The sequence below is a fragment of the Anomaloglossus baeobatrachus genome, chromosome 4 (assembly GCF_048569485.1).
Source record: "Anomaloglossus baeobatrachus isolate aAnoBae1 chromosome 4, aAnoBae1.hap1, whole genome shotgun sequence".
In the NCBI taxonomy this organism is placed as follows: domain Eukaryota; kingdom Metazoa; phylum Chordata; class Amphibia; order Anura; family Aromobatidae; genus Anomaloglossus; species Anomaloglossus baeobatrachus.
This window is the reverse complement of record NC_134356.1, coordinates 647,985,322-647,995,321: the sequence shown is the minus strand read 5'-3', so window position 1 is coordinate 647,995,321 and position 10,000 is coordinate 647,985,322. Positions and strand designations below refer to the sequence as shown.

The 10,000-nt window shown below is 42.8% G+C and overlaps 3 non-coding genes across 3 annotated transcripts; all 3 read right to left on the bottom strand.

Annotated features, from left to right (window-relative positions):
* Window positions 1–400: 400 nt before the first annotated feature.
* Window positions 401–472, bottom strand: TRNAE-UUC (transfer RNA glutamic acid (anticodon UUC)). Its single transcript has one exon. It is a non-coding gene; the product is annotated as a tRNA-Glu (tRNA).
* Window positions 473–7,553: 7,081 nt separating this feature from the next.
* On the bottom strand, window positions 7,554–7,625 carry TRNAE-UUC (transfer RNA glutamic acid (anticodon UUC)). The gene has a single exon. It is a non-coding gene; the product is annotated as a tRNA-Glu (tRNA).
* Window positions 7,626–8,658: 1,033 nt separating this feature from the next.
* Window positions 8,659–8,730, bottom strand: TRNAE-UUC (transfer RNA glutamic acid (anticodon UUC)). Its single transcript has one exon. It is a non-coding gene; the product is annotated as a tRNA-Glu (tRNA).
* Between the last annotated feature and the right edge of the window lie 1,270 nt (window positions 8,731–10,000).

The following is a 10,000-nucleotide window of genomic DNA, read 5'->3' as shown; positions in this document are numbered from 1 at the left end:
ACTTGACTCATTTGAACAGTAGTTAGGAGCTAGTGGCTTATTCTGATGGTTATGAGGTTTTCCCTCAGATAGGGTACAGTTCACTCCTTTTCTTTGACTAGGGAGCTTGAGAACTTTGCCATTCAGTTGTTAAATTCTACAGATTAGAATGGAAATTGGAGGCCAAAGGACAGGCCATACGAGTTGTTGAGTTCCTCGACATTTTGAAGTAAAAAAGGATAGTTGAGAATAGTTTGAGATATGAAACCTATAAATGTGTTGTGCTAGAGTTAGAAATGAAGTGCCAAGACCCTAACGTTTTGCAATTTTGGCTGCAAAGTGCAAATTTTACCTGAATGCTTTTTTATGCAAACAACAGTGTCTGCCTTTGAATGTCAGAGATAGTACAGAAAAAGCAGCATTCCCATACCGGGAGTCGAACCCGGGCCGCCTGGGTGAAAACCAGGAATCCTAACCGCTAGACCATATGGGAAGAGCTGTTCTCTCAAGACGTTCTCAATGTGAAAAAAGAAGAACTTAATTGCTTTGAGTAAGTAAGTTTGGCACATCCTTGCTAGAAGCTTGCCTCGTTAGCGCAGTAGGTAGCGCGTCAGTCTCATAATCTGAAGATCGTGAGTTCGATCCTCACACGGGGCACTATGCTTTAGATATTTTGTCTCCATCTTGACTAGACAGCCAGAACTGTATCCACTCAGTACCAAAAAACGTCAGATATAAAGGAAGGGGGTTTTGGATTTTTTTAAACCAAATAGTTAACCCCTTCACGACCGCGGGCCGTAAAATTACGTCCTATTTTAACGTGACTTAACGACCAGGGACGTAATTTTACGGCCTAAACTTCATTTGATTGCCGTGGCCATAGCAACGGCTTTCAAATGATGTCCCCTGCTGTTTCTTACAGCAGGGGACCTTTGCTTGACCCCAGGGGGGGCGGCATCGCCACCCCCTATCGACGATCGATGTGATTGGCTGTTCAAATCTGAACCGCCAACCACATCGATCGCACTAATTTCGGCAAAAATAATGCCCGAATTAGTGCGATCCTGTGAGATCCAGCTATGAGATGCCGCAGCTGCTGCAGCATATCATAGGTGGACCTCAAACATGCCGCCCCCAGCCCCTGCAGCACTGATTGGAGCGATCGTGCTATGACGCGCAATCGCTCCAATCAGTGTTCAGTGGGGCGGTCTGATCTGCCGGTGGCCGCCCTCCCCAGGCCTGTACTGCTCTGGGGACCCTCCCCCAACATGGCTGCAGCGTGGAGTGGCTGGTACTTTTGGTACCACGCCACCGCTGCTGCCGCCGCAGACGCCGCCTCTGCTGTCACCGCGCCAGCTCCAAAGGTAAGTATTGCGCTCCGGCGATGGCCCCTGCGCGCTCCCGTGAAGGCCCCTGCGCGCTCCCGTGAAGGCCCCTGCCCGTGCCCCCCCAGATCTGCCCCCCTACGCCCCGATCTGCCCCCCTACGCCCCGATCTGCCCCCCGGCATCCCGATCTGCTCCCCACGCGATCTGCCTGCCTCCTCTGTCATCTCTATTCTGCTTCCAAGGTTCCTTCCTTCTGCCTTTGCTTCTCCGCCCCCTCTGCTCTCCCTCTAACCCCCCCCCATCTGCCCCCCCTCTGCCCCCCCCTCTCCCCATCCCCCCCTGCCTCCCCCGACGTCCTCTTACCTGCCTTCACGGGTCGTCCGAGGTCTTCACTGGCCCGATCACATCTGCCTCCATCGCTGGGTTCTTCTGCTGATCTGTCCAACGTCCTGCCTGCTGCTGGTGTAAAGCTGTCTATCTCACTGCCTTCTTGTTCCTCTGCAACTCTTCTGGTCAGTGATCCTCTTGGTACTGTGAGTATAACTTTTTTTTTTTTTTTTCTTGTATCCTGTCCATTTTTACACTTCATCTGTCTGTGCGTCCCGCCAAGCGCTGATCAGGGATGCAGATAACGGATCTGCATCCGTGGTCAGTTTTTGGCATGACTTTTTTCCGTATTCGCGACGCTTTTTGTATCGCGTCCGTCCGTGCGTCCCGCCGAGCGCTGATCAGGGATGCAGATAACGGATCGGCATCCCTGCTCAATTTTTGGCGTGACTTTTTTCCGTATTCGCGACGCTTTTTGTATCGCGTCCGACCGTGCGTCCCGCCGAGCGCTGATCAGGGATGCAGATAACGGATCGGCATCCCTGCTCAATTTTTGGCGTGACTTTTTTCCGTATTCGCGACGCTTTTTGTATCGCATCCGTCCGTGCGTCCCGCCGAGCGCTGATCAGGGATGCAGATAACGGATCGGCATCCCTGCTCAATTTTTGGCGTGACTTTTTTCCGTATTCGCGACAATTTTTGTATGGCATCCGTCTGTGCGTCCCGCCGAGCGCTGATCAGGGATGCACATAACATATCTGCATCCATGGTCAATTTTTGGCGTGACTTTTTTTTTTACGTATCCCCGACGCTTTTTTTATCGCATCCGACCGTGCGTCCTGCAGCGGCCGATCAGTGCACTGCGTCTGTGCGTTTGAAAAGTCAAATGGCGCTCCTTCTCTTCTGAGCCCCGCCATGCGCCCAAACAATTACTTTCCACCACATATGAGGTATCTGCGTACTCAGGAGAAAATGCACAATACGTTTTATGGTGCATTTTTTCCTGATAGCCTTGTGAAAAAAAAAGCTACCTAGTTGAAGCAACCGTTTTGTGGTAAAAAAAAATTTTTTCTTTTCACGGCTCAACGCTATAAACTTCTGTGAAGCCCCCAGGTGTTCAAAGTGCTCACCAAACATCTAGAAAAATTATTTGAGGGCTCTAGTTTCCAAAATGGTGTCACTTGTGGGGGAGCTCCACTGTTTAGGCACCATAGGGGGTCTCCAAACGTGACATGGCGTCCGCTAATGATTCCAACCAATTTTGCTGTCAAATGGCGCTCCTTCTCTTCTGAGCCCCGCCATGCGCCCAAACAATTACTTTCCACCACATATGATGTATCTGCGTACTCAGGAGAAAATGCACAATACATTTTATGGTGCATTTTTTCCTGTTACCCTTGTGAAAAAAAAAGCTACCTAATTGAAGCAACCATTTTGTGGTAAAACATTTTTTTTTTCTTTTCACGGCTCAACGCTATAAACTTCTGTGAAGCCCCCAGGTGTTCAAAGTGCTCACCAAACATCTAGAAAAATTATTTGAGGGCTCTAGTTTCCAAAATGGGGTCACTTGTGGGGGAGCTCCATTGTTTAGGCACCTCAGGGGGTCTTCAAACCTGACATGGCGTCCGCTAATGAGTGCAGCTAATTTTGCATTTAAATGGCGCTCCTTGCCTTCCGAGCACTGCCGTGTGTCCAAACATTTGATTTCCACCACATATGAGGTATCTGCGTACTCAGGAGAAAATGGACAATACATTTTATGTTGCATTTTTTCCCGATACCCTTGTGAAAAAAAAAGCTACCTAGTTGAAGCAACAGTTTTGTGGTAAAAAAAATTTTTTTCTTTTCACGGCTCAACGTTATAAACTTCTGTGAAGCCCCCAGGTGTTCAAAGTGCTCATCAAACATCTAGAAAAAATATTTGAGGGCTCTAGTTTCCAAAATGGGGTCACTTGTGGGGGAGCTCCATTGTTTAGGCACCTCAGGGGGTCTTCAAACCCGACATGGCGTCCGCTAATTAGTGCAGCTAATTTTGCATTTAAATGGCGCTCCTTGCCTTCCGAGCACTGCCGTGTGTCCAAACATTTGATTTCCACCACATATGAGGTATCTGCGTACTCAGGAGAAAATGGACAATACATTTTATGTTGCATTTTTTCCCGATACCCTTGTGAAAAAAAAAGCTACCTAGTTGAAGCAACAGTTTTGTGGTAAAAAAAAATTTTTTTTCTTTTCACGGCTCAACGTTATAAACTTCTGTGAAGCCCCCGGGTGTTCAAAGTGCTCATCAAACATCTAGAAAAAATATTTGAGGGCTCTAGTTTCCAAAATGGGGTCACTTGTGGGGGAGCTCCATTGTTTAGGCACCTCAGGGGGTCTTCAAACCCGACATGGCGTCCGCTAATTAGTGCAGCTAATTTTGCGTTAAAAAATTCAAATGGCGCTCCTTGCATTCCGAGCACTGCCGTGTGTCCAAACATTTGATTTCCACCACATATGAGGTATCTGCGTACTCAGGAGAAAATGGACAATATATTTTATGTTGCATTTTTTCCCAATACCCTTGTGAAAAAAAAAGCTACCTAGTTGAAGCAACAGTTTTGTGGTAAAAAAATTTTTTTTTCTTTTCACGGCTCAACGTTATAAACTTCTGTGAAGCCCCCAGGTGTTCAAAGTGCTCATCAAACATCTAGAAAAAATATTTGAGGGCTCTAGTTTCCAAAATGGGGTCACTTGTGGGGGAGCTCCATTGTTTAGGCACCTCAGGGGGTCTTCAAACCCGACATGGCGTCCGCTAATTAGTGCAGCTAATTTTGCGTTCAAAAATTCAAATGGCGCTCCTTGCATTCCGAGCACTGCCGTGTGTCCAAACATTTGATTTTCACCACATATGAGGTATCTGCGTACTCAGGAGAAAATGGACAATATATTTTATGTTGCATTTTTTCCCAATACCCTTGTGAAAAAAAAAGCTACCTAGTTGAAGCAACAGTTTTGTGGTAAAAAAAATTTTTTTTCTTTTCACGGCTCAACGTTATAAACTTCTGTGAAGCCCCCAGGTGTTCAAAGTGCTCATCAAACATCTAGAAAAAATATTTGAGGGCTCTAGTTTCCAAAATGGGGTCACTTGTGGGGGAGCTCCATTGTTTAGGCACCTCAGGGGGTCTTCAAACCCGACATGGCGTCCGCTAATGAGTGCAGCTAATTTTGCGTTCAAAAATTCAAATGGCGCTCCTTGCCTTCCGAGCTCCGCTGTGCACCCAAACAATTGATTTTTACCACATATGGGGTATCGGCGTACTCAGGAGAAAATGCACAATAAATTGTAGGGTGCACTTTCTCTTTTCTCCCTTGTGAAAATGAAAATTTTATGGCTAAAGTAACATTTTTGTGTTAAAAAGTAAAATTTTCATTTTTTCCTTCCACATTGCTTTGGTTCCTGTGAAGCACCTAAAGGGTTAATAAACTTTTTGGATGTGGTTTTGAGCAGAGTGAGGGGTGCAGTTTTTAGAATGGGGTCAATTTTGGGTATTTTCTGTCACCTAGGCCTCTCAAAGTCACCTCAAATGTGATGTGGTCCCTAAAAAAAATTATTTTCTAAATTTTGTTGGAAAAATGAGAAATTGCTGATGAACTTTGACCCCTTCTAACTTCCTAACGAAAAAAAAATTTGTTTCGAAAATTGCGCTGATGTAAAGTAGACAAGTGGGAAATGTTATTTAGTAACTATTTTGTGTGACATATTTCTCAGATTTATGGGCATAAATTTTCAAAGTTTGAAAATTGCGAAATTTTCAAAATTTTCGCCAAATTTCCTAAATTTTCACAAATAAACGCAAAAAATATCGGCCTAAATTTACCACTGACATGAAGTACAATATGTCACGAAAAAACAATCTCAGAATCGCCAGGATCCGTTGAAGCGTCCCAGAGTTATAACCTGTCAAAGTGACACTGGTCAGAATTGCAAAAAATGGCCCGGTCATTAGGGTGTTTTAGTGGCCGGGGGTGAAGGGGTTAAAAGTCAAAAGTAAAAATGATTTGTGATATGAATTCAAATGGAGTATTGAGCAAAAGAATGGAATGAATGTCCAAAATCTATTGTGGTCAGCATTTTTTGCTGCAAAGAGCAAATCCAAGCTGGACTGACTGTATGCATGGCTTGTGTCGACCCCTTTCGACCTTTCAATGCGTGAATTATTACAGAAAAAGTGGCAATCCCATAGCAGGAATCGAACCAGTAAACTAAGAATACTGGTTGCTTGGTCAAATGGGATAACCCAAAGGGTCACAGAAAAAATGAGAGGCGTTAAAAAAGAAAAAAAAAAAAAAAAAAAAAAAAAAAAAAAAAAAAAAAAAAAAAAAGAGTGTTGCTTTGATTAAAAATTTTTTTCCTTTCAACAGTTTAAACTTGACTCATTTGAACAGTAGTTAGGAGCTAGTGGCTTATTCTGATGGTTATGAGGTTTTCCCTCAGATAGGGTACAGTTCACTCCTTTTCTTTGACTAGGGAGCTTGAGAACTTTGGCATTCAGTTGTTAAATTCTACAGATTAGAATGGAAATTGGAGGCCAAAGGACAGGCCATACGAGTTGTTGAGTTTCTCGACATTTTGAAGTAAAAAAGGATAGTTGAGAATAGTTTGAGCTATGAAACCTATAAATGTGTTGTGCTAGAGTTAGAAATGAAGTGCCAAGACCCTAACGTTTTGCAATTTTGGCTGCAAAGTGCAAATTTTACCTGAATGCTTTTTTATGCAAACAACAGTGTCTGCCTTTGAATGTCAGAGATAGTACAGAAAAAGCAGCATTCCCATACCGGGAGTCGAACCCGGGCCGCCTGGGTGAAAACCAGGAATCCTAAGCGCTAGACCATATGGGAAGAGTTGTTCTCTCAAGACGTTCTCAATGTGAAAGAAGAAGAACTTAATTGCTTTGAGTAAGTAAGTTTGGCACATCCTTGCTAGAAGCTTGCCTCGTTAGCGCAGTAGGTAGCGCGTCAGTCTCATAATCTGAAGGTCGTGAGTTCGATCCTCACACGGGGCATATGCTTTAGATATTTTGTCTCCATCTTGACTAGACAGCCAGAACTGTATCCACTCAGTACCAAAAAACGTCAGATATAAAGGAAGGGGGTTTTGGATCCTTTGAAACCAAATAGTTAAAAGTCAAAAGTAAAAATGATTTGTGATATGAATTCAAATGGAGTATTGAGCAAAAGAATGGAATGAATGTCCAAAATCTATTGTGGTCAGCATTTTTTGCTGCAAAGAGCAAATCCAAGCTAGACTGACTGTATGCATGGCTTGTGTCGACCTTTCAATGCGTGAATTATTACAGAAAAAGTGGCAATCCCATAGCAGGAATCGAACCAGTAAACTAAGAATACTGGTTGCTTGGTCAAATGGGATAACCCAAAGGGTCACAGAAAAAATGAGAGGCGTTAAAAAAAAAAAAATAAATAAAAAAAAAAAAAAGAGTGTTGCTTTGATTAAATTTTTTTTTCCTTTCAACAGTTTAAACTTGACTCATTTGAACAGTAGTTAGGAGCTAGTGGCTTATTCTGATGGTTATGAGGTTTTCCCTCATATAGGGTACAGTTCACTCCTTTTCTTTGACTAGGGAGCTTGAGAACTTTGCCATTCAGTTGTTAAATTCTACAGATTAGAATGGAAATTGGAGGCCAAAGGACAGGCCATACGAGTTGTTGAGTTCCTCGACATTTTGAAGTAAAAAAGGATAGTTGAGAATAGTTTGAGCTATGAAACCTATAAATGTGTTGTGCTAGAGTTAGAAATGAAGTGCCAAGACCCTAACGTTTTGCAATTTTGGCTGCAAAGTGCAAATTTTACCTGAATGCTTTTTTATGCAAACAACAGTGTCTGCCTTTGAATGTCAGAGATAGTACAGAAAAAGCAGCATTCCCATACCGGGAGTCGAACCCGGGCCGCCTGGGTGAAAACCAGGAATCCTAACCGCTAGACCATATGGGAAGAGTTGTTCTCTCAAGACGTTCTCAATGTGAAAGAAGAAGAACTTAATTGCTTTGAGTAAGTAAGTTTGGCACATCCTTGCTAGAAGCTTGCCTCGTTAGCGCAGTAGGTAGCGCGTCAGTCTCATAATCTGAAGGTCGTGAGTTTGATCCTCACACGGGGCACTATGCTTTAGATATTTTGTCTCCATCTTGACTAGATAGCCAGAACTGTATCCACTCAGTACCAAAAAACGTCAGATATAAAGGAAGGGGGTTTTGGATCCTTTGAAACCAAATAGTTAAAAGTCAAAAGTAAAAATGAGTTGTGATATGAATTCAAATGGAGTATTGAGCAAAAGAATGGAATGAATGTCCAAAATCTATTGTGGTCAGCATTTTTTGCTGCAAAGAGCAAATCCAAGCTGGACTGACTGTATGCATAGCTTGTGTCGACCTTTCGACCTTTCAATGCGTGAATTATTACAGAAAAAGTGGCAATCCCATAGCAGGAATCGAACCAGTAAACTAAGAATACTGGTTGCTTGGTCAAATTGGATAACCCAAAGGGTCACAAAAAAAATGAGAGGCGTTAAAAGAAAAAAAAAAAAGAGTGTTGCTTTGATTAAAATTTTTTTTCCTTTCAACAGTTTAAACTTGACTCATTTGAACAGTAGTTAGGAGCTAGTGGCTTATTCTGATGGTTATGAGGTTTTCCCTCAGATAGGGTACAGTTCACTCCTTTTCTTTGACTAGGGAGCTTGAGAACTTTGCCATTCAGTTGTTAAATTCTACAGATTAGAATGGAAATTGGAGGCCAAAGGACAGGCCATACGAGTTGTTGAGTTCCTCGACATTTTGAAGTAAAAAAGGATAGTTGAGAATAGTTTGAGCTATGAAACCTATAAATGTGTTGTGCTAGAGTTAGAAATGAAGTGCCAAGACCCTAACGTTTTGCAATTTTGGCTGCAAAGTGCAAATTTTACCTGAATGCTTTTTTATGCAAACAACAGTGTCTGCCTTTGAATGTCAGAGATAGTACAGAAAAAGCAGCATTCCCATACCGGGAGTCGAACCCGGGCCGCCTGGGTGAAAACCAGGAATCCTAACCGCTAGACCATATGGGAAGAGTTGTTCTCTCAAGACGTTCTCAATGTGAAAAAAGAAGAACTTAATTGCTTTGAGTAAGTTTGGCACATCCTTGCTAGAAGCTTGCCTCGTTAGCGCAGTAGGTAGCGCGTCAGTCTCATAATCTGAAGGTCGTGAGTTCGATCCTCACACGGGGCACTATGCTTTAGATATTTTGTCTCCATCTTGACTAGACAGCCAGAACTGTATCCACTCAGTACCAAAAAAGTCAGATATAAAGGAAGGGGGTTTTGGATTTTTTGAAACCAAATAGTTAAAAGTCAAAAGTAAAAATGATTTGTGATATGAATTCAAATGGAGTATTGAGCAAAAGAATGGAATGAATGTCCAAAATCTATTGTGGTCAGCATTTTTTGCTGCAAAGAGCAAATCCAAGCTGGACTGACTGTATGCATGGCTTGTGTCGACCTTTCGACCTTTCAATGCGTGAATTATTACAGAAAAAGTGGCAATCCCATAGCAGGAATCGAACCAGTAAACTAAGAATACTGGTTGCTTGGTCAAATTGGATAACCCAAAGGGTCACAAAAAAAATGAGAGGCGTTAAAAGAAAAAAAAAAAAAAAGAGTGTTGCTTTGATTAAAATTTTTTTTCCTTTCAACAGTTTAAACTTGACTCATTTGAACAGTAGTTAGGAGCTAGTGGCTTATTCTGATGGTTATGAGGTTTTCCCTCAGATAGGGTACAGTTCACTCCTTTTCTTTGACTAGGGAGCTTGAGAACTTTGCCATTCAGTTGTTAAATTCTACAGATTAGAATGGAAATTGGAGGCCAAAGGACAGGCCATACGAGTTGTTGAGTTCCTCGACATTTTGAAGTAAAAAAGGATAGTTGAGAATAGTTTGAGCTATGAAACCTATAAATGTGTTGTGCTAGAGTTAGAAATGAAGTGCCAAGACCCTAACGTTTTGCAATTTTGGCTGCAAAGTGCAAATTTTACCTGAATGCTTTTTTATGCAAACAACAGTGTCTGCCTTTGAATGTCAGAGATAGTACAGAAAAAGCAGCATTCCCATACCGGGAGTCGAACCCGGGCCGCCTGAGTGAAAACCAGGAATCTTAACCGCTAGACCATATGGGAAGAGTTGTTCTCTCAAGACGTTCTCAATGTGAAAAAAGAAGAACTTAATTGCTTTGAGTAAGTAAGTTTGGCACATTCTTGCTAGAAGCTTGCCTCGTTAGCGCAGTAGGTAGCGCGTCAGTCTCATAATCTGAAGGTCGTGAGTTCGATCCTCACACGGGGCATAT